Source organism: Euprymna scolopes, chromosome 25, assembly GCF_053919585.1.
Source record: "Euprymna scolopes isolate OS-2025 chromosome 25, ASM5391958v1, whole genome shotgun sequence".
In the NCBI taxonomy this organism is placed as follows: domain Eukaryota; kingdom Metazoa; phylum Mollusca; class Cephalopoda; order Sepiida; family Sepiolidae; genus Euprymna; species Euprymna scolopes.
This window is the reverse complement of record NC_136506.1, coordinates 86,233,382-86,252,737: the sequence shown is the minus strand read 5'-3', so window position 1 is coordinate 86,252,737 and position 19,356 is coordinate 86,233,382. Positions and strand designations below refer to the sequence as shown.

Below are 19,356 nucleotides of genomic sequence, written 5' to 3'. Positions count from 1 at the left end.
TAAGCCACGAAGTCTATTTTGTACTCTTTCAAGGCATGATAGGCTGTTTTTGGCCGCTCCTGCCCAGATATGGCAACAGTATTCCATCCTTGGACATTTACACAAACATTATTGGCTACATATGTGCATACATGTTTCTGTTGCGATTTCTTCAGAAATGCAGCACCATCTAGCCTAATAACTCTGCGTGTCTAAAGAAATCACAACAGGAACATGTCTGCAGCCAATAATGTTTGTGTAAATAAACATACTATATATACATATATCAATAGTGAACATTCCAAAGCCAAAAATATATTTATTTTTACTTTCATAATATTATATTGTGACTTACGCGTATTTGAGGGAATGGTGGGAAAAACACGAAACAACTTATCAGAGAAAGTTTATATTTTTCTCTGAAAATAATAAACAGTTGGAGATCTTTTTCCTTGGATTAAAGAAGATAAAAGTTGTTGAAAAGAAATAGAAATCTTCAAAATTCCAAAGATTCATTAGAAAAAACTTACTTATTAAAAATATTCTGGAATCGTTCTGGATAGAAAGCCGACATAATTTTAAGTCCAACTATTCAACGAAAAACGTGTATAACACAATAAAATGTTATGAAAGTAAAAATAAATATACAGGGTGTCCGTAAAGTTACTATACAGTCTTACAAGTTACTATACAGACACCCTACAGCTACACAAAAATATTAATGCAAATGTAATACAATAAAACAATAAGACTGTATAGTAACTTTACGGACACCCTGTAAATTAGGTTCTGAAATAATCACTACTGATATTTATGCCCTGAAAGTATAAAGGCGTTGTCATCGGCCTTAATTGTTCTACAATATACATGATACGTACGCACACACATACACACACACACACACGCACACACACACATATATATATATATATATACACACACATATATATATATTAATACACACATTATTTATACACATATATTTATACACACATATATATATTTATACACACATATATACATATACGTACATATACACATATATATTTATACACACATATTTATACACACATATTATATATTTATACACATATACACATATGTACACATATACACATATATATATTTATACGCATATTTATACACATATATATATTTATACACATATATTTATACACATATATTTATACACACACACACACACACACACACACACACACACACACACATATATATATATATATATATATATATATATATATATATATATATATATATATATATTATTTTGGGGGCGATTAATCGGAATCGGAACTGGGAATCGGAGAAATCGGAACTTTTTGGGGTATCGGAATCGGTTTTGAAACGGAAAAAATTTAGCCTATTTTCCGATGCCAAAACCGATTCCTTTAAGTATCTGTTTTATTATATTTTATTTTATAAAACATCTCCCATTGATTGCTGGAGGTAATAATCAAATAATAAATATTGATACATGTTTTCTTACAATAATCTGGATAAAATAACAATTTTATAGTAAAATATTTAGAGATTTATAAAGAATCGGAATCGGAATTGGTAATTGTATCGGAATCGGGAATTTAGTACGGAATCGGTAATTGTATCTAAAGCGGGGAAAATATTGGAATCGTCCAATGACTGATACATAAATACATACATACATACATATATATATATATATATATATATATATATATATATATATATATATATATATATATATATAAACCTTAGTAACTAATAAAACCCCGGAGAAAGTGCTCAATACTGTTGTAGAGCAAATATGCGTTTTATTTTTTTATTCCCGTTATTTCTGTAAAAGTCTGACGAGGCTACGAGACTGAAAAAAACGGCCGAGTAGCTGAAACAATAATGTAACTAAACAAAAATAACGGGAATAAATAATATTAAAAAAATGAAATAAAACGTATATATATATATATATATATATATATATATATATATATATATATACACATTCTTCATGAATTAACGTTTCCATTTGAGGAAAATTTGGACTGGGTACATCAGCGTAAGTTGGAAAGATAGAAGGATCTACGAGAAAAATGTATCAGAAATGACTGGCAAATTATTGTATTTTCTATCGAAGTCGGATGTCGAGGTCTTATTGCGAACTCAACCCTCACGTGCTTTAATAAACTTGGTCTTTCTCCGTCAAATAAGAAAAATACACAACGAATATACAAGACGAGGTTGTATATGCATAGTTTGCAATTCAACAGATGGACAACAACCCAACAAAGTCTGCTGGTATCGTCAGATACTGCTGGGGCGCTCTGGACTAGATGTAATGATGCTTCGACCCCGAAACCATGCCCGAACAGAGAATCATCACTTGATAAAGTTTTTGTTGGAAGCAATGCTGCTATAAAGGTGCAGTTATTATATATATATATATATATATATATATATATATATATATATATATATATATATATAGCCTACAGAAAATGGACTCTGATTTATGAAAGTATGATAGGTTATGAAAAGGAAGGGTTGTAAAGAGATAGCTTCGAATTTGGGGGTATCAAAACCAAAGCAAAATATGATGAAAGTAAAAATAAAATAGATAAATCCCATAATTTATTATACCATACCTGTTCACACTGAAACACTTATCACAATATTCTGTGTATCTATATTAAAAAATCTTGTTAAACTTTGTCACATATTTCCATTCTATGGAGGTCAGGCGAGAACGAACACCCGATAATTTTATTATACCATATTTCTTCAAACTGAAACATAATTATCAAAGTATACATACGCAGATGGATATGAAAAGTCTTTATTAAAGTTTGTGTCTATTTCCATTCTATGGAGGGCAGGCGCGAACGAAGACCCCACAATTTTATTATACCATCCCTATTTAAGTTAAAACATTCTTATCAAAGTATTATTATGTACATCTATATCAAAAACACTTGTAAACGTTTTTTTTTTAATTTTTAAATTTTTTATTTCCATACTTTGTGGGCCTGGCGCGTATGCAGACCCCATAATTTTAATGAATCATCATTATGCCAGATCAAACATACCCATTCCTGTGTCGCGATATATCTTCTATCATTATATGTGATCAGCTTTCTATAATAGTCAACCACATAGGAGCCTATTCATGACCAGACACACACAGACGTTCAGCTTTATATTATAGAAGAAATATATATATATATATATATATATATATATATATATATATATATATATATATATATATATATATTGATTTAAAGCTATGAGGGTTTTTGAAGCATGAAAAACGATATTACTTTTTGTATTTAATATTTTTATTGTTATTTTTTATATTTCAAGCGGACCTCTGCTTGGAATATAAAAAAATAACACTAAAAATATTATAAACAAAAAGTAACATCGTTTTTCACGCTTCAAAAACCCCTCATTACCTTTAAATCACTATCCTAGAAGCATATATATATATATATATATATATATATATATATATATATATATATATATATATATATATATGAGCAAACAGTTAATAAAATATGTTAAAAAAAGACTTTGAAATGAGTTAAAAACATATTTAATCTGAAAAGGAAACACTAGATAAATGGATAGTCCTTAATCCGCGGAGTTTCGAAGAAATACTCTCCTTCTCATCAGAGGGTAGGAATTAGCAAAATGCGGGATCGGATTTTGTGCATGCAGAAGTATTTGATGAAACAACAAGTAAGTCAAAGATCTTACTTGAAAACAAAATAAGTTAAGCAGAGGGAATATGGTAAAGAAAATGGTGATTACACAAAACAAATAAACAACATATATATATATATATATATATATATATATATATATATATGTTGTTTATTTGTTTTGTTAGCAATACTTTTTGAATGAATTCAATTATTTATACGAAAGTGCATTTTCACCTAAATGCGAGTAGGGAATAATTTTCCCTTTGACAAATTTGGTTCCCCCAAATGAGGAGCGACAAAAATTATAATATAAATAAAATATAATTATCCATCCACTGCCACGTGTTTCGTCGTCTACGACTCATCAGAGTAAATGGATCTAGCGAGTGCGAAATAAGGACCCCGTGATAAGAAGCCTAAACCTCTTCCACCGAGCTATCTCGAACGATCTCATGTACCGCGCTTTTACGTAAAATTTGCTAGGTTTATTTTTGGTGTCTTAAAAAAAAAACACCCAATATCTGATGAGGAGACTTTGTTTCAAAAAACTATATGTTAAAATTATTGTCCATGACTTAGTGTCTACCTCAATAAAAACATCGTTTCCGAAACGATCGTACAATGTATTGGTTTTGTTTTGTTCCTCCTTATGAAACCGCTTTTTAATTTTTGATTTTAATTATAAATTATCAATCATCTTACTATATATATATATATATATATATATATATATATATATATATATATATATATATATATATAATCTTCTATTCTAGTAAGCACTTTTGATATTGGAATAAAAATTCCAAATTTTACGGTTAAAAGGTCAAACAAGTGTAAAATCTCTTTCAATGAATAAAAATATTTATTTATCAAAATTGAATTCGATATTCAAATTTAGGTGTACGCATTTACTTGCCAATTTACAGTGTGGGATAGTTCGTTTTGTAGGTAAGAGTTATGGCAAGATCATTTTTAAGAGGGACATATCTGTTGAACCCTTCGGCATTTGAATACCAGAAAATATCGCAACGGAAGGTCAGACATATACTTCTCTGAGGCTTAATCTTGCCTTGAGCATCTTTGGTGCCTCAGAATCAATTTCACATCCAAACTTTGACCGCAATCCGGTTCAAAAAATGAAGAGATAAGAGCCCCAAGAAAGTTCGCAAGTATTCGAATTTTGATGTTGATTTCAAGTGTAATTCAAAAGTAGAAAATAATGAACTCGAAAGCTGTCTGTCGCGACAAAGCTCGGGCATTAACGTCAACGGAAAAAGTAAATCGTAAGCTAAACGTTTTGGTTTCAATTCTCGAGTCATTTCTTTTTTTTTTGTTTTTTAACTTTTTAAATCATTACTATATATTGGGCCCAATATAATCTATATCTATAAAAGTGGAAATGTGTGTGTGTGTGTCTGTGTATAGTTCCCTATACAAATAACTCTATCAATTTTCGGTCTACAGACTTGAAATTTGACATAAGGGGTATTGAGATTTTGGAAAATCTTGTTGATCGGTTTTCGGCCAGAAATTTGGCTGTTAAGAGGTCAAAGTTCAACGATTTGACCTTTGAAAACTCTAAAAAAACTCCTGCGATAATTTTTGGTCTAGACACTTGAAATTTTAGATACAGGTTCTTTGGACATGAATTTAACTTAATAATGTGATTTGAGCCCAAAACAACAAATGTTAAGGGGTCAAAATTGGGGTCAATTGTTTTTTTTTTTTTAATTACATCTGCTGTCTCTACAAAATTACTCAGCCAATGTTTGGTCTAAACATTTGAAATTTTACATAAAGTGTATTCAGACATAGGGCAAGCTTTTAATCTGTTTTTGGCCGAAAATTTGGCTGCCAAGGGGTCAAAGTTCAAAAGATGTGACCTTTGCAATCTCTAGCAAACTATTCAGCCAATTTTGGGTCTAAACATTTAAAATTTTACATGAAGGGTATTCAGACATGCAGCAAGCTTTTTAATCAGTTTTGGGGCGAAAATTTCGCTGCCAAGAGGCCAAGGTTAAAGTAGTTGACCTTTGACCACTCTACCAAACTCCTCCACCAATTTCCGGTCTAAACACTTGAAATTTTAGATGTAGGTTACCTGGACATGGGTCAAACATTTTAATTTGAGTTGAGTCCAAAACAATTAATGCTACGGGGTCAAAATTGGGGTCAAAGTTTTAAAAGATTTTACCTCTGCAGTCTCTACTAACTTTTCTCTATAGTAGTTAAGGAAGCCTATTATATAGAAAGCATTACCGTACACATGCACACTTTTTAATATATACATATGCACATAAAGTTATGAACAGTACATAGGGCCCGAGCAAAGCTGGGCAGAACTGCTTGTATAATAATAAATACGAAATCTGCAATTATCAAAATATCATATTTAAGCGTATTTTTATGACCGGGTAGTGCCAGGCCGCCTACTAATATATATATATATATATATATATATATATATATATATACAGAATCGCTAATAAATTAAAGAAAACAATAGATCTTACATTTTAAAGCATTAAAATTAAAATCGTGCATAAAATTTTGACGAGGTATCGTAGCTTAGTCGTGGTGAAACATCGGCCTGCCGATTGAGCAGTTACGAGTTCGATCCTTGTTAAAAGTTTAATCATGCTAACGACGGGTGATACCCAGCAACACGTGTTCATAGATAACTTTTGTGCCCGTAAAAAATGTTTAATGAATATTTAAATAAAATCATTATAATAATAATAATAATAATAATAATAATAACAAATCATTTCCCCGCACCTCAAAATAGAGAGCGACGCAAAAAAAAAATAAATAAATAAATAACATACAACTTCCTTAACAGTTAAGTAAGCGAAACAATTAAATACAACACAATCTCTAATAAAAAAAATAATAAAAACAATAGATCGTATGTATGTGTGTGTGTGTGTGTGTGTGTGTGTGTGTGTGTGTGTGTGTGATAGATAAAAGTCACGTATTTGAAATAAAAGTTAAATAACTTGGGGGTTAATATGTTCGTTGTATAAAAAAGAAATTAAATTCTCGTCCAGTACATGAAATAATTTCTTCTTTTTTAGGGAAGAATGGAAAAAATAGTAAAAAAGCGAAATTACCAAAAGGAAAGAAAAAATAAAATGGCTACTTTCCAATTACAACTTATATTGATATATACACACTGCGCATGACCGGAATTCGATGAGCCTCATTTTCATTCTGAGATTCGCGCCAATAATCAGAGGAGACAGATTCTCTTCTTGTCATTTTATTTTTTGTTCTTCGTTTTGATGCCATTTTTTTTAACAGAAGTGTGGTTAATGAATCCAATTTAGCTCCTTCGTCATGGTTTTCTTTTCTTTTTCTTGTTATATTCGGTCAACTTTTGGATTAAATACCTGTCTTGAATATGTTCTACTGCAAAGAGGGATAACTGGGCAAGAGAAAACAGAATTTTCGATATATTAATGGAGGAGGGAGAAAAAATATTGAATTAAACAAGAACGGATAATTTTTACGTTGCAGCAATACAATCTGTGCATTCGATCCTTGAGATACTATTGCGAAGTTTAGCTTGATAGATCAACGAAAATACTCTTCTAAAATTTAGCATAACAAAGCAACGAAGCTTGACAGATCAACGAAAATGTTACTTTAAAATTTAGCTTGATTGACAACGAAAATACTATATATAAAATTAACTTGACAAGCACATAAAAATGTTATTCCAATTCCAATTCTGATGAAAGTGCTATTTGAAAATTTAGCTTGACAGACCAACAAAAGTTCTATTTCAAATCTTAGCTTCATAAACCCATGAAAATATTACTTCAAAATTTAGCTTGAAAGACACACGAAAAGGCTATTTCAAAATTTAGCCTGACATACGAACGAAAATATATTTTTTAAATTTAACTTGTCAACTCTACGAAAATGCTATTTCCAAATTTAGCTCAGCAGAATAATGAAAATGCTATTTCAAAATTTATATTGATAGACAAGGAAAATACTATTTCAAAATGTAGCTTGACAAACAACGAAAATACGATTTCAAAATTTAGCGGGACAACCAACGAAAAGGCTATTTAAAAATTTAACTTTACAAACAACGAAAATACTATTTCAAAATTTAGTTTGACAAACATCGATAATGCTATTAAAAAATTTGCGAAATAAACAAACGAAAATACTATTAAAAAATTTTGTTTCACAAATAATGAAAATACTATTTCAAAATTTAACTTGTAAAACCTACGAAAATGCTATTTAAATGAATATTATAAATTTCGCTATGAAATAATATATATATGTTCATATATATATATATATATATATATATATATATATATATATATATATATATATATATACAGGGTGTCCGTAAAGTTACTATACAGTCTTATTGTTTTATTGTATTATATTTGCATTAATAGTTGTTATTAATAGTAATTGTGCACCAAAGTTTGTCAGAGTGTGGTGTCACGTTGTCGAGAATGTATTGGAGCTGAAGGCCTCCAATTTGAATATTTGTCATAGAAATTGTTTGCCTTGATTGTTACAGTCTTTTCGGATGTAACACGTGTATTTTCTGAGATTTTTATAAACATAAAGGTGTTATTTCTTTTTATTTCTTTTGTTACAAATAAATATTCTAATACAATATCTTACTGTACTGTTAGTATATTACAGGGTGTCTGTATAGTAACTTGTAAGACTGTATAGTAACTTTACGGACACCCTGTATACACACACACACACACACACACACACACACACACACATATATATATATATATATATATATATATATATATATATATATATATATATATATAACTTGAGTTTCTTCAGGTATAATCGAAACCGAAACTTAGGAAGAATTTTTGGTAAAAGTATTTATTATAAGAAATAGAAGGTCATAACAATTAAATGACAGTCACTCGGAAGAAGAAAGAAATGTAAACGTGACACACAAAATAACACACACACACACACACACACACACACACGCTGTCTGCCTTCTCGATTTGAAGCTAATTTTTTAAATTGACGTGAACATTAGGAAACTTCAATTAAAAGTCAAATATGAACAGGTAAAATCATCAAATGATGTATAGGTTGTTTAAACAGTCGCAATCAATTTAGCTAAAATTCCCGGTTTTTGAAAAAAATGACAGATACTGATTTTCAATTTGACGGCAATATATATATATATATATATATATATATATATATATATATATATATATATATATATATATATATATATATATTTACACGGGGGTTCCGACTTATCAAGGCCCGAAGGCCACTCAGGGATACGGGTTATTGCGTGTACAGTAATCAATGAGATAGTATTGTAGTAATCATTAGTATTGGAGGTTTGATAGAGTGTCTTACTTAAGGGGGCGGTTTGTCAGGAGTTTGTTTATGTTGGACTTGAAGACATCCAAGTTGTAGTCAGATGAGAAACAGGCAAGCGGCAGAGAGTTCCACTGGCGTGCAGTTCTAAGAAAGAAGCTTTGCTCATGGAATCTACGTTTGGATTTAGGCACAGATAAACAGTGGGGAAAATTATTGACAGTAGTTTCAGCCAGACGGGTGTTTCTCGTGAAAGATTGGCGAGGGGGGGGGCGAGGGATTGGAGCTCAGACGAGCACCTGCCATGGAAATAACGATGAAACAAAGGCAGGCTCGCAACGTCTCTTCTGTGAGAGAGAGGTTGCAGGGAAGAGAAAAGGGCATCCTCCACTAAACCACGAAGTAAATTATTTACTATAATAATTATTAAATACTGAAAGACACTAGTGTTTTATCCTTTCGGGAATCTTCAGTACAGATTAACATCAGTTGATATATTCAAACCCGGCGACAGAAGCCATCTCTGACTTCATTAGCAAGGACCATGTCCATTTGCCTACCATTAACCGCATGAAATCCTGTTGAATTTTAAACATTTATTTTTTAAAATGATTTTTGACGCCAGTCAGAGTGATCTAATCATTATATGACGGTCTGCGCATAAGAGCTAAATTGACTGACTTTTTAATTCCACTGAAAGTGCTCAACAATAAGAAACGAAGTTCTTATATATATATATATATATATATATATATATATATATATATATATATATATATATATATATATATATATATATATATATGAATAAAGATAAAATAAAAATATCAGCGATGGTTGACGTTATGTTGTTTTGAAAAAAGAAAAAAACGAATGAATTTATAAAATGGTGATCAACGTTTCATCCCTATTGCAGACGACATCTTCAGGATATTAAAAGGAAAAAGGCAGAAGAAGAAAACGATCATAGACCATACGTAAGTGAAAAGGAAACAATGTTAAAATCCTACCCATAATGGGAAGGAAACTATAAATGTGTGTGTATGGGAAGGTTGGTTTATTCAATGTCTATATATATATATATATACAATTTTAAAAATACGTTATTTAAATACCTATGTGCACTTTTTTTCTTCTTTCTAATCTTATTCATTTTGTTTAAATTATTTAAGGAAAAACGATTTGGAATAATAGTATGAATTAACCAGGATCTGTCTTTATATTTTGTTCTTTGATTATTATTTTCCCTATACTAGGAGCTAAATTGTAGAAACTCTTTTTTTGCGTAATAGTATTAGCGTTTTATATTAGTGCTGACTCTAAAAGTCTTCTTTTGGCTCTATCTATCACGTATTTTATAATTTTCGCGTGATCTCTCTCTCTCTCTCTCTCTCTCTCTCTATATATATATATATATATATATATATATATATATATATATATATATATATATATGACTACTTCATTTAATCACATAAATTAATATACGAAAGTATAAATTTATGCGTAAACTTTAAGTATTTACTTCAACAGTGCTCAATACGTAGGTAGAGCTAGGTAGTAAGTTATAAAATATACATTGCAATTAAGCTACACATAATATTCCACGTTTCATCCACGCTAGGATTCATCAGGCTCGGAATCGGTATCGGAATCGGAAAAATGTTTGCCTATTTATAGACAGATAGACAGATAGATAGATAGACAATCAAACAAGCAATCAAACACAGACAGACAATCACACAGACAGACAAACAGACAGATAGACAGACAATCAAGTACAGACAGACACACAGTCAAAGCAGAAAGACAGACAGAGAGGCAGACAGATACACAGACAGACAATCAAACAGACGGATTAAAAGAAATGTAATATAGATAGGTGGTTGTCGGGGACTTTTCTAACTTTCACCGAAGACAAAAATGGCGGAAATATTTTGTAGTGAAAAATATCGAAAGAAATTTATTCACGTTATTTGAGTTATTGTTTTATGTTTTTTTATCCGATACAACTGAAAGAATTTATTTAGGTCATCAGATCCATGGTATTAGCGGACAGTGTTTTCGTAAATACAACGCCAAAGCGAGACAGCATCGCCGATAATTAGTTTTAACCAATCTAATACATCCGCTAATGCCTATTATCTCCCTTAATCACATCTATCTAGTTACGCAGAAGATTGAAACCCGGCATAATACCCAGAAATATATATAAATAAAACAATAGATATATGCATGTCTGTTTGTTTGCCAATATTAAACCGATAAACTTTTACTTGGCCTTCGGGACAAGATCAAAGTGTAGTATCTGTTCCGGCAGATACTGCAGGCTATGACTAGCTATGACTAGCAAAGACCAGATGTGGGGGCAACCCCACATGCCTGACCATTAACCAGCTCCCATTTCCCACCTCTCGGGAGCTGGTCCCCTTTTTCCCTTCCCCCTCCCTTCACTCCTCACATTAAAAATCGGCCTTGTGCCTAATTTGCTCGGTGGGGGAGCAAATAAATACCATCTGTTCCGGCAGATACTGCAAGCTATGACTAGCAAAGACCAGATGTGGGGGCAACCCCACATGCCTGACCTTTAACCAGCTCCCATTTCCCACCTCTCGGGAGCTGGTCCCTTTTTTCCCTTCCCCCTCCCTTCACTCCGCACATTAAAAATCGGCCTTGTGCCTAATTTGCTCGGTGGGGGAGCAAATAAATACCATCTGTTCCGGCAGATGCTGCACTTAAGATAATTTGTACCAGTCAATGGAGGGGAAACCCTCTATACTGGGACAATTATTATTTTTGGTAACCAGAGTGCCCCCTTTTTGCCTACTTTTAGGGGAGCTGGTTTTTACCTCACATTAAAAACGGCCTTGTGCCTAATTTGCTCAGTGGGGGAGCAAATAAATACCATCTGTTCCGGCAGATACTGCAAGCAAAGACCATATGTGGGGGCGACCCCACATATAAGACCTTGGTCAATGTAGGGGCAACCCTTCATACCAATTGTCACTATCCAGCTCCCTTACTCCCCGGGGAGTTGGTCCCCATTTCCCCTTAACTCCTCACATTAAAAATCGGCCTTGTGCCTAATTTGCTCGGTGGGGGAGCAAATAAATACCATCTGTTCCGGCAGATGCTGCAAGCAAAGACCATATGTGGGGGCGACCCCACATATAAGACCTTGGTCAATGTAGGGGCAACCCTTCATACCAATTGTCACTATCCAGCTCCCTTACTCCCCGGGGAGTTGGTCCCCATTTCCCCTTAACTCCTCACATTAAAAATCGGCCTTGTGCCTAATTTGCTCGGTGGGGGAGCAAATAAATACCATCTGTTCCGGCAGATGCTGCAAGCAAAGACCAGCTATGACTAGCAAAGACCATATGTGGGGCCAACCCCACATATCTGAACTTGGTCACTGAAGGGGCAACCCTTCATACCAACAGTTTCTAATCCAGCTCCCATTTCCCACCTCTCGGGAGCTGATGCCCCCTTTCCCTCCCCCCTCCCTCCATCTCCACATTAAAAAACGGCCTTGTGCCTAATTTGCTACGTGGGGAAGCAAATAAATAAACTGTTCCGGCAGATACTGCAAGCAAAGACCATATGTGGGGGCAACCACACATATCAGACCTTAGTCAATGTAGAGGCAACCCTTCATACCAATTGTCACTTTCCAGCTCCCCTACTCCCCGGGGAGTTGGTCCCCATTTCCCCTTCACTCCTCACTTTAAAAATCGGCCTTGTGCCTAATTTGCTCAGTGGGGGAGCAAATAAATGCCTCAAAGTGTAGTATCTGTTCTTCAGATGCTGCACTTCAATTTCTTGTTCTCTGTCAGTGGAGGAGAAATCCTTCACGACTGAGACAATTTTTGTTTTTGTTCCTTTTCTTCACGTTAAAAAAACGACCCTGGTGTCTTACTCTGTCCCGTGGGGAGGCATTGTAAATAGGAACTTTTAAACTACTGGTCACATAACACTGAAATTAACAGGAAATAGTAATCATACACCAAGGATGGTTTATAATGAGTAAAATCTTTATTTGGATGGATGAATAACACGTACAGACATATATCGACAAGCTAAAATGTTTATTTCAATTTGCTGACATATTTTTACTTCTTTTTGCGCATGCCCAAGTTCAGTTCAATTCTTCCGGTCCTTTAATATTAAATCTTTTCTTGGCCTTCGCGCCAAGATCAAAGTGTAGTATCTGTTCCGGCAGATGCTGCACTTAAGATAATTTGTACCAGTCAATGGAGGGGAAACCCTCTATACTGGGACAATTATTATTTTTGGTAACCAGAGTGACCCCTTTTAGGGGAGCTGGTTTTTACCTCACATTAAAAACGGCCTTGTGCCTAATTTGCTCAGTGGGGGAGCAAATAAATACCATCTGTTCCGGCAGATGCTGCAAGCTATGACCAGCTATGACTAGCAAAGACCAGATGTGGGGGCGACCCCACATGCCTGACCTTTAACCAGCTCCCATTTCCCACCTCTCGGGAGCTGGTCCCCTTTTTCCCTTCCCCCTCCCTTCACTCCTCACATTAAAAATCGGCCTTGTGCCTAATTTGCTCGGTGGGGGAGCAAATAAATACCATCTGTTCCGGCAGATACTGCACTTAAGATAATTTGTACCAGTCAATGGAGGGGAAACCCTCTATACTGGGACAATTATTATTTTTGGTAACCAGAGTGACCCCTTTTAGGGGAGCTGGTTTTTACCTCACATTAAAAACGGCCTTGTGCCTAATTTGCTCAGTGGGGGAGCAAATAAATACCATCTGTTCCGGCAGATACTGCAAGCAAAGACCATATGTGGGGGCGACCCCACATATAAGACCTTGGTCAATGTAGGGGTAACCCTTCATACCAATTGTCACTATCCAGCTCCCCTACTCCCCGGGGAGTTGTTCCCCATTTCCCCTTCAGTCCTCACATTAAAAATCGGCCTTGTGCCTAATTTGCTCGGTGGTGGAGCAAATAAATACCATCTGTTCCGGCAGATACTGCACTTAAGATAATTTGTACCAGTCAATGGAGGGGAAACCCTCTATACTGGGACAATTATTATTTTTGGTAACCAGAGTGACCCCTTTTAGGGGAGCTGGTTTTTACCTCACATTAAATACGGCCTTGTGCCTAATTTGCTCAGTGGGGGAGCAAATAAATACCATCTGTTCCGCAGATACTGCAAGCTATGACTAGCTATGACTAGCAAAGACCAGATGTGGGGGCAACCCCACATGCTTGACCTTTAACCAGCTCCCATTTCCCACCTCTCGGGAGCTGGTCCCCTTTTTCCCTTCCCCCTCCCTTCACTCCTCACATTAAAAATCGGCCTTGTGCCTAATTTGCTCGGTGGGGGAGCAAATAAATACCATCTGTTCCGGCAGATGCTGCACTTAAAATAATTTGTACCAGGCAATGGAGGGGAAACCCTCTATACTGGGACAATTATTATTTTTGGTAACCAGAGTGCCCCCTTTTTGCCTACTTTTAGGGGAGCTGGTTTTTACCTCACATTAAAAACGGCCTTGTGCCTAATTTGCTCAGTGGGGGAGCAAATAAACACCATCTGTTCCGGCAGATGCTGCACTTAAGATAATTTGTACCAGTTAATGGAGGGGAAACCCTCTATACTGGGACAATTATTATTTTTGGTAACCAGAGTGCTCCCTTTTTTCCTACTTTTAGGGGAGCTGGTTTTTACCTCACATTAAAAACGGCCTTGTGCCTTATTTGCTCAGTGGGGGAGCAAATAAATACCATCTGTTCCGGCAGATACTGCAAGCTATGACTAGCTATGACTAGCAAAGACCAGATGTGGGGGCAACCCCACATGCCTGACCATTAACCAGCTCCCATTTCCCACCTCTCGGGAGCTGGTCCCCCTTTCCCCTTCCCCCTCCCTTCACTCCTCACATTAAAAATCGGCCTTGTGCCTAATTTGCTCGATGGGGGAGCAAATAAATACCATCTGTTCCGGCAGATACTGCAAGCTATGACTAGCTATGACTAGCAAAGACCAGATGTGGGGGCAACCCCACATGCCTGACCATTAACCAGCTCCCATTTCCCACCTCTCGGGAGCTGGTCCCCTTTTTCCCTTCCCCCTCCCTTCACTCCTCACATTAAAAATCGGCCTTGTGCCTAATTTGCTCGGTGGGGGAGCAAATAAACACCATCTGTTCCGGCAGATACTGCAAGCTATGACTAGCTATGACTAGCTATGACTAGTAAAGACCAGATGTGGGGGCAACCCCACATGCCTGACCATTAACCAGCTCCCATTTCCCACCTCTCGGGAGCTGGTCCCCTTTTTCCCTTCCCCCTCCCTTCACTCCTCACATTAAAAATCGGCCTTGTGCCTAATTTGCTCGGTCGGGGAGCAAATAAACACCATCTGTTCCGGCAGATACTGCAAGCTATGACTAGCTATGACTAGCTATGACTAGCAAAGACCAGATGTGGGGGCAACCCCACATGCCTGACCATTAACCAGCTCCCATTTCCCACCTCTCGGGAGCTGGTCCCCTTTTTCCCTTCCCCCTCCCTTCACTCCTCACATTAAAAATCGGCCTTGTGCCTAATTTGCTCGGTGGGGGAGCAAATAAACACCATCTGTTCCGGCAGATACTGCAAGCTATGACTAGCTATGACTAGCAAAGACCAGATGTGGGGGCAACCCCACATGCCTGACCATTAACCAGCTCCCATTTCCCACCTCTCGGGAGCTGGTCCCCCTTTCCCCTTCCCCCTCCCTTCACTCCTCACATTAAAAATCGGCCTTGTGCCTAATTTGCTCGGTGGGGGAGCAAATAAATACCATCTGTTCCGGCAGATACTGCAAGCTATGACTAGCTATGACTAGCAAAGACCAGATGTGGGGGCAACCCCACATGCCTGACCATTAACCAGCTCCCATTTCCCACCTCTCGGGAGCTGGTCCCCTTTTTCCCTTCCCCCTCCCTTCACTCCTCACATTAAAAATCGGCCTTGTGCCTAATTTGCTCGGTGGGGGAGCAAATAAACACCATCTGTTCCGGCAGATACTGCAAGCTATGACTAGCTATGACTAGCAAAGACCAGATGTGGGGGCAACCCCGCATGCCTGACCTTTAACCAGCTCCCGTTTCCCACCTCTCGGGAGCTGGTCCCCTTTTTCCCTTCCCCCTCCCTTCACTCCTCACATTAAAAATTGGCCTTGTGCCTAATTTGCTCGGTGGGGGAGCAAATAAATACCATCTGTTCCGGCAGATACTGCAAGCTATGACTAGCTATGACTAGCTATGACTAGCAAAGACCAGATGTGGGGGCAACCCCACATGCCTGACCATTAACCAGCTCCCATTTCCCACCTCTCGGGAGCTGGTCCCCTTTTTCCCTTCCCCCTCCCTTCACTCCTCACATTAAAAATCGGCCTTGTGCCTAATTTGCTCGGTGGGGGAGCAAATAACACCATCTGTTCCGGCAGATACTGCAAGCTATGACTAGCTATGACTAGCAAAGACCAGATGTGGGGGCAACCCCACATGCCTGACCTTTAACCAGCTCCCATTTCCCACCTCTCGGGAGTTGGTCCCCTTTTTCCCTTCCCCCTCCTTTCACTCCTCACATTAAAAATTGGCCTTGTGCCTAATTTGCTCGGTGGGGGAGCAAATAAATACCATCTGTTCCGGCAGATACTGCAAGCTATGACTAGCAAAGACCAGATGTGGGGGCAACCCCACATGCCTGACCTTTAACCAGCTCCCATTTCCCACCTCTCGGGAGCTGGTCCCCTTTTCCCCTTCCCCCTCCCTTCACTCCTCACATTAAAAATCGGCCTTGTGCCTAATTTGCTCGGTGGGGGAGCAAATAAATAGTATCTGTTCCGGCAGATACTGGAAGCTATGACTAGCTATGACTAGCTATGACTAGCAAAGACCAGATGTGGGGGCAACCCCACATGCCTGAACTTTAACCAGCTCCCATTTCCCACCTCTCGGGAGCTGGTCCCCTTTTCCCTTCCCCCTCCCTTCACTCCTCACATTAAAAATTGGCCTTGTGCCTAATTTGCTCGGTGGGGGAGCAAATAAATACCATCTGTTCTTCAGGTTCTGCACTTCTATTTCTTGTTCTCTTTCGGTGGAGGAGAAATCCTTCACGACTGAGACAATTTTTATTTTTGTACCTTTTCTCTACGTTAAAAAACGACCCTGGTGTCTAACTCTGTCCCGTGGGGAGGCATAGTAAATAGGTACATCAATTGGAGAAACAGCTGGAGCGCTAACTGTTATGGTTTCGATCCTAACTGATGGCACTCGCGTCATTTCTTTGGAAATAAGTACAATATAATAGGTACAATATTATATTCAAAATAGAATTGGTTCTGAAATAATAAACACAAAATCTGTATGAATTAAGATATATTTAAGCGTATTTTACGACCGGCAAGGTCGGGCGCTTCCACACTCGTAAAAAATATAAACATATTTCATTAAATATTAAAGACAATTGCTGTCCACATGCGTTAGATCTGATCCGTTCTAGTTTCTTTCTTTCTTTCTTTTTTGTCCAAAGATTTTAAGCACTATATTTTCTTATCTTGACTATGCAAGTCATATCCACTTTGTTTTCTGTATCTTTCGTTATAATAAATTAATTTCGAATTCTCCATTGATATATCTATAGATTGCGATTGCTTTCCGGTGGTGTTCTCTGGAAACTGAGTGACAACAAGTCTCCCCAGATTTCCAGTACTCTCCATCTCTTTCGAGAACATTTGCAAATAAATTTGCATTATCGCAACAGCCACTCACCATTGATTTCTCATTGGCAGCGGCCATAGGTCTCCACTGGAATTTGAGTGACAATGAGACTCTCTCTAAGGTTCCAGTTCTCTTCGCACTTGGCCAGCGGAGGTCTGGGCAGCGCTCTCACCTTGGTCTTTCCATCCTCCTTGACCCTTCTCGACTATTTGGTATCGCTCTTTGGGGGTGGGGGCGGTGATTGGATAATGGGGGAATGGCTGAGGGGATGGAGAACTTGTAGATATGCAGTTTCAATGTTCTTGGTTCCCTGTAATGCTTCTTCATGTTTTGCCTCTGCAGCAGTTTGTCTGGCCCGCACATGTTGCTCATCTGTATTAGTCTCTGCATTCAAGAGTTTTCCTTAATATTTCAGCTGTTTTCATTATTGTTATTCCTTGTATCTTTTCAGCCATTCCTCTGATTTCAAATTCTCGCATTCTTTTCTCAAAGTTTTTTGGAATTGTCCCTAGTTCTCCCACTATTATAGGTATGATTTGGATTTTCTTCATCATCGACATCCCTTTCAGCTCTCTGGCTAGCTCTGTGTATTTGCTCTGTTTCTCCTTTTTTTTTTTAGATATTCACCCTGTGGTCAGCTGGAACAGCAAAGACTACCATTTGACAGGACTTTTCTTTCTTGTTAATTATTACATCAAGTCTTCTTGCTTGGATGGGTTTATCCGTTTGTATGTCCATGTCCCATACGATTTTGTGATTCTCGTTTTCACGTACTGTTGCCGGATTATGCTTGTACCACTTGTGTGTTCGAGATGCAGTTGTTTGCATAGTTCTCAGTGTACTGCCCTTCCTACTTGGTTGTGTTTGCTCTTGTATTTCTTTTGGGCCAATTTGCTGCATTCGCTTACTATATGGTTTATCGTTTCGTCTCTTTGTCCACAAAGTCTGCATTTGCTGTTTTCTTGTGTTTTATCGATCTTTGCTTTAATATGGTTGGTTCTTATCGAGTTGTCTTGTGCTGCAGTTGTTAGGGATTCAGTTTCTTGGTTTATGTGTCCTTTTCGCATCCATGTCCAGGTGTTCTCGTTATTCTCATCTTTTGTCATTCTTATGAATTTTCCGTTGTTTCTCTTCCCATTTTTCTTTTCTCATTTTATCATTTGCCTCTCTGCTTTCTGTTTTGTTGATTTTTTTCTGTGTCTCTTGTTGCCATAATTATCCTTTCAGTATTTTGCATTATGTATTTTTCTAGTTCTTTTTTGTGTAATCACATACAAGTCAGTCTTCTCTCGCCTTCTTTTCTTTTCACGTAGAGCCTGTATTATTATTATTATTATTATTATTATTATCATTATTATTATTATTATTAGTAGTAGTAGTAGTATTAGTAGTATTAGTATTATTATTATTATTAGTAGTAGTAGTATCTTTAAAATTAATATTATCGTTGTTATTATTATCTTTATTATTATTGTTTTATCTTTATTATTATTATCTTTATTATTATAATTATTACGTAATTATTTTTATCTTCATTATTATTATTATTATTATTATTATTA

General features: G+C 36.5%; 1 protein-coding gene across 3 annotated transcripts in view; it reads left to right on the top strand.

The window, feature by feature from the left end:
- The window catches only part of LOC145247481 (uncharacterized), a 96,542-nt gene that overhangs the window by 50,982 nt on the left and 26,204 nt on the right, over positions 1–19,356 (top strand). Inside the window, exon 2 of one of the 3 annotated variants that reach the window (XM_080109284.1) lies at positions 9,958–10,018. The exons of the other annotated variants lie outside the window; for them this stretch is intronic. The gene's annotated coding sequence lies outside the window, so the exon portion shown is untranslated. The remainder of the gene's footprint in view (positions 1–9,957; positions 10,019–19,356) is intronic. 3 annotated transcript variants of the gene reach the window in all.